Here is a 6174-nt window from a genome sequence, read left to right on the forward strand (position 1 = left end):
CCAACATTGTTCTCAATGGAGAGAGATTAATGGCATTCCGTTTGAGAACACAAACTAGACAAGGATGCCCACTATTATCTCTCCTATTCAATGTTGTACTGGAAGTCTTAGCGATAGCAATAAGAGAAGAGAAGGAAGTAAGAGGTATCCCAATTGTCAGAGGAGGTAAAATTATCTCTATATGCAGAACATATGATAGTATACTTAGAAAATCCTAAAAATTCAGCAAGAAAACTACTGAACATAGCTGACCAATTCAGTAAAGTGGCAGGTTACAAGACCAACATACAAAAATCAATTGGATTTCTCTACTCTCTACAGTGACAAAGGGAATACAGAACTGGAGCTAAGAAAAACAATACCCTTCACAGTAGCTAATTACAAGATTAAACACTTGTAAGTAAATCTAACCAGAAACACAAAGGATCCAAAACATTACTATAAGAAACAAAAAGAGGCCTGGAGAAATGGAAGAATATCCCTTGCTCATGGATAGGAAGACTCAATATTGTGAGAATGACAATACTACCAAAGGCAATTTACACGTTCAATGTAATCCCAATACAAATACCAATTCTGTTCTTTAATGAGATGGAAAAGGCAATCTTTAATTTCATTTGGAATGGAAAGAGGCCCCGAATAAGCAAAGCACTCCTTAAAAAGAGAAACAAGGTTGGAGGCATCTCACTTCCTGATTTCAAATCCTACTATACTACCATGATGTTCAAGACTGCGTGTTACTTGGACACTGACTGACACATAGATCAATGAAATAGAAATGAGAATCCAGAAATCAGCTTATCTACCTACGGTCAACTGATTTTTGACAAGGAGATGAAATCAGTTAAGTAGGGAAATGACAGCATTTTAAACAAATGGTGTTGGCAAAATTGGAAAACTATCAATAGAAAACTCAAGCAAGATCCACACTTCTCCATACACAAAAATAAACTTAAAGTTGATTTGGGGTCTAGGAGTAAAACCAAGGACTATAAACTTCATTACAGAAAAGCTTGGAAGAACTCTCTAAGTCCAAATCTACAACATGAACAGTCGTCCAAGAATCCTGAAAATCCTAGCACCATGAAAGGATAAAATAGATGAATGGTACCTTCTAGGAATCAAATCCTTATGCACATCCAAAAACTTCTCCAACCGGTTAAAAAGGGAAGCCACAGACTGGGAAAAATTATTTGTTAATGACATGTCAGTTAAGGGACTTAAATATAGAATTTATAAAATACTTGAGCACAACAACAAGATAAAGGTAAATAAACCAACTAAAAAATGGACACAGTATATGAACAGACACTTCACCAAAGAAGACATTCCAATGGCGAACAAATCCCTAGCTCTAAGAGGGATGCAAATCAAAACAACTATGAGATATCATCTCACCCCAGTAAGAATAGCAAAATTTAACAGAACAGCCAGCAACAAATGATGGTGAGGTTGTGGAGAAACTGGAACCCTTATTCACTGTTGGTGGGGATGTAAAGTGGTGCAACCACTATGGCAGGCAGTATGGTGCTTTCTCAAAAAAAGTTGCAAATAGAAATATCATTTGACCCAGCAATTCTACTACTGGGAATATACCCTAAAGAAACCAGAACTGCCACTCAAACAGATATATGCACAGCCATGTTTATTGCAGCTTTGTTCACTATAACAAGGAGTTGGAAATAACCCAAGTATCTATCAATAAATGAATGGCTAAAGAAGCTGTGGTATAGTCACAAAGTGGAATACTATGCTGTATTGAAAAACAAGGAATTCATGAATTATTATATAAAATGGGTGACCCTCGAGGATATTATGCCGAGTGTAATATCTCAGTGACAAAATGATGAATATCGCATAATGCCACTGTTGTAAAGTGAAACTGACATCGTGGTTGGAGGGAAACTAAGAAAAGAGGAGATAAATAATGTATACTACATTGAAACAGATGAGGGAGAGAACTGTTTCAAAGGGATACATGATTAGGTGTTGTTGTCATGACAGGAGTCGAGAATGAAGGCTACATAGTGGAGCAGACTGGAAGAGAAGGACTATATAACAAGGAAATAATATTTTTAAATTTCTTTTTTTTTACTTTTCAAAGAGAAATGAGAACTGTGGTGAGTAGTGGGCAGGGAGAAAAGTGTGCAACTACGGGAATCCAAAGTCTCTGTAAACTTTCATTTAAATTAATAAAAGAAAAGCAAAAAATTCTTATTCCAGAAGGTTCAAAAATTGTACTAGATTCGAGTTTAAAAATTTCCAGTTAAATAAAAGGCACACTTTTGCTTTCTAAATGTTTATTATTTTTATTTAACTCCCTAAAGATGAGCATGACTCTATCAGGATTATCAAAGACTTTCAAAATACTCTCAAAAGCTTTGTTTTATAACTTCTATTGTATACTTCAAAATTCAAATATTGAAAAGCTCTGCACTGTGGGAAAAATCTATTTCACTGCCAGTATCCTACTTTGTCTGGGAAATAATTTGTCTTTTGTAGGCCATAAAATAAATCCATTCACAAGAGTAGTAAATCATACAACAAGTCCACAGGTCCTTAGATTTTACTTTCTCTTCCTTCTGCTTTCAATGTATGTCTTCCAGAATTATCTGTTATCTGTTTAATTATCTTCAGTGACGATTCACATGATCTTTTTTTAATTTTTTTTTTAACTAGAGGGCAAAGAGTGCTTACACTTGACTGTCTTTTCAAGTTACCATAGTAGCAACTAACTAACTGAGGAGCATATTAGAATAAAGCAAACCTTCCCATAGAATTCAACTAGTAACAACTGGATACTTGTAAAAAAGTATAGCAGTAAGCAGTGTCCTTTGTCACCATCACAGAATTACATGTTAAAGAGCTTCTTTAGCCATTGATATATAACATTTTTGTGACCAGGTCAGATCTGGATGACTGGAGCCCAGATTCTGGGTCACAAGCTTAGGATGAACCAGGTGTGCATGGTTTATTTTTTGCTCTACGTTGTTTTATTAAGATTGCTTCCTTTCTTGTTGACCCCATATCCATGTTGAAATAGCATTTGATTCCAGGCTTTTTCAAAGACATTAACCTTTCTAGGCTGAATTATTGGACTACAATGGATCACAAACCAGTTGCTAACTATGGCTTGCATCTGAGTCCCTCTCCTGATTTCAGATGTACCTGACTTCACTATGATCCTCCAACCCATTAACTACACCTGGAAGCAGATTATCCAATAAACAAATCAAGCTTGGATTAACATACATTTACTTGATTATGTCAGAGATTGTGAAGATTGTGAAGATTGGACAGAATTCAGATCTGTTTTTCATAGGGTCACTATGAGTATTCTTGACCGAAGGCACTTAACAACAGCAACATAAAACTAATATGTGCTAAAGAATTGCTAAGTATTAGTTTATTTGCATTTATTTATTAATCTGTTGAGATGTGGTACAAAACACTAAATGGTTCACTATAGATTAGGACGTAAACCCAAGCAAATACTTTGCACAGCATCACTGTCAGGAATTATAAATCTTAAAAGAAGCTTTGATTCTGTAAGAAGGTGCTATGCACTTGGGAGAAAAATAGACCATAACTTGAAGCAGAATCTTTGATGTGGTGAAAAAATTATAATATTTCCCCCCATAGATTGGCAAGTAACTTCAGGTAAATCCAGGTTTAACTTGCTTATTTGGTAATCTGACACTGTCCATGCCAATGAGAGGCTTAACTAAAGCATTCCCAGGATCTCATTTTGAGGATTAGGTGTCTTTTAGCCTGTTTACATGGTCAGTTACAAGTATGATTATAGAATTAGTTGACATTGACCAGCTAATCAGCTGTAAATGAGACCTTTTTCAGTGCTATCCCACTCTGAGCCAAGACAGCACTCCAGCCTGATGTGCCACTCCCTGACCTGAACCCTTCAAGTTACCCTTCACTTGAACTCTTCCCCACAGACTTCATGGCCATATGAGAAGTCAGTTTGGCTGAGGTATATGTTTCCTGTAGGACAGTTATGGGAAATGGGGCTATAAAAGTAGATTGGGGTTAGGCTGGAAAGATGCAGAGTAAGAAGAAAGGAAATATCTGCCTCCTGCCTATATATCCTCTCTTGAAACAGTGTACCTGTTGTCAAAGCACAATTCCAAATTTCTTTTCTGAGTAGAGATGAACTCCATTAAACTTCAAAGCATCACTTGAGAGAGGATTATTTTCTTACCAAGGTGACTGGAGGTATTCTGATTCTAAGGCTTTATGATCACATTGTCTCACAGGCAGCTTGACAGCATCTTATGTCTATGACAGTGGAGGGATTTATTCACTTGGAGCGCAGCACTAGATCCTTGGCACACACTGTATGTAAAATCTGGCTTTATAAATAAACACTATTTCTTCCTTCTGCCTCCTTCTTTTTCTGAGAATGTAAAAGCCCTCACCATCTTGTAATGAAATGAGCCTTATGTTCATACCTTAATGGAGATAGATGTTACCCAGGCTGTATTTTAAGGTCCCCTCCGCTATAGGATTGGAATGATAAAATTCATGTCTCTTTCCCTCCAGAGACTTGAAGAAATTTGAGTAGATAACAGAAGAGAATTATACTATTTGGATATCATGGGGAGTTGGGCGGGGGGATCTTTTATGCTAAAAGAACTTCTTAGTATATACTGCTTTCCCTTTCCCCAAAACAGTCTTCTGTTTCCTCGTCTATCTGAAAGTGTGTATTTGATAACAAAGGATTGTAAGAAATTTCTCTTTTCTTGAACTTTGACACTCGCTCTTATAGCTCTGCTTGATCCTTGCTGATGACGAAGAGCTCATCACATCCCAGGCAGTCAGTCATGGGAGACAGCGTTTTGGCTCCCCTGAAATGAAAATCAGCCCCTTTTCGACTGTTGACCTTGGAGCCCAGCCATGATCCTCAGGAATGTCTTCGAGCAAGTCTAATTCTTCTTTCCATGACAGTACCTCAAATATTTGAAGGCAGCTATCAAAGCAACTTTTTTATTGGGTTTTTTTTTTCTTCCACATGAGCTAGGGACAGACCTTAGTAAGCAAGAGAAAAGCATTTAGAGTGAATTATAATATTTCTATTTTTTTTAATTTTTATTGTATTATTTTTACGTGTACCATCAAATCAGATCTGACTGGTACAGGATGAGATTGCCCCTCCTTCTCCAGCAGAGCATCTGGTGGATTTGAATATTTCTATTTTTTAAAGGAAGACATAAATGTGGAGCAATTTTCAATCACTTACTGTCCTATTTTTTTAGGCAAAATAAATGTCATTTTTGTCACTGAATCTACTTCAGCTAACTTCCTTTTTTGAGAGCCATTGACTGTGGCTACGCTCAGAAACCTGTACTGACCCCAGTCCTGACAAATGTTGGCTGTGCCCTCTTCTGGGCTGATGAGGACATTATTTTGTCCCAATTCACTTAAACCCAAAGTTACCTCTCAAATTTTTTAAAGTCTCAAGCTAAAACCCCACATTTGAGCACTTCCAGAGCTTGAAAGAAGCCCTGATGTGCAATGGTTAAAATGTTTTGATCGCTAAGTGAAAGGTCAAGTGTTCAAACTAACTGCAGGCAGAAAAAGATATGGCAGTCTTGTTTGTGAAGATTGTAATGTTGGAAAACCTACAGAGTAGTTATATTCTGTCTTATAGGCTCTCTATTAGTCATAATGGATGCAATTACAATAAGTTTTAATGAAGGCCGAATGATCAGAAGAGTGTATAGAATTTGCTGGTAACAAAGTAAATATTTGCTGCAGCAAGAATTCTGTCTATACATCATAATAAAAAGGATTGTCAAGATGTCTTCGATACCTTAAACTATTGGGACTCTGTTACTTTACAAAGTTGGTATATTATTTCTCCTGTCAGTTTCAGTTTCCCAAAATATGGAGAGTGTATATAAATGTGGAAGCAACTTTGTACAGATATACTCCATAAAGAAGATCTATGCCAACACTCTGCTGTATTTATCTGGCAACTAGCATCAATGGTGACACATAAAACTATACAGTTAAAAGACATTAAAGTGCTGCTCAGATTAAAAAAAAAGAAAGAGAAACTGTTCCAAAGGCTACCAAGGAGAAAACTATGTTTAGGCCCACTCTTTAAGTCATTTGTAGAAATAATCCCAGATAACTATGCACTTATTTTATTAAAAC

The sequence above is a fragment of the Elephantulus edwardii genome, unplaced genomic scaffold (genome assembly GCF_000299155.1).
Source record: "Elephantulus edwardii isolate Elephantulus edwardi_28Jun2011 unplaced genomic scaffold, EleEdw1.0 scaffold00120, whole genome shotgun sequence".
Taxonomy (NCBI): Eukaryota; Metazoa; Chordata; class Mammalia; order Macroscelidea; family Macroscelididae; genus Elephantulus; species Elephantulus edwardii.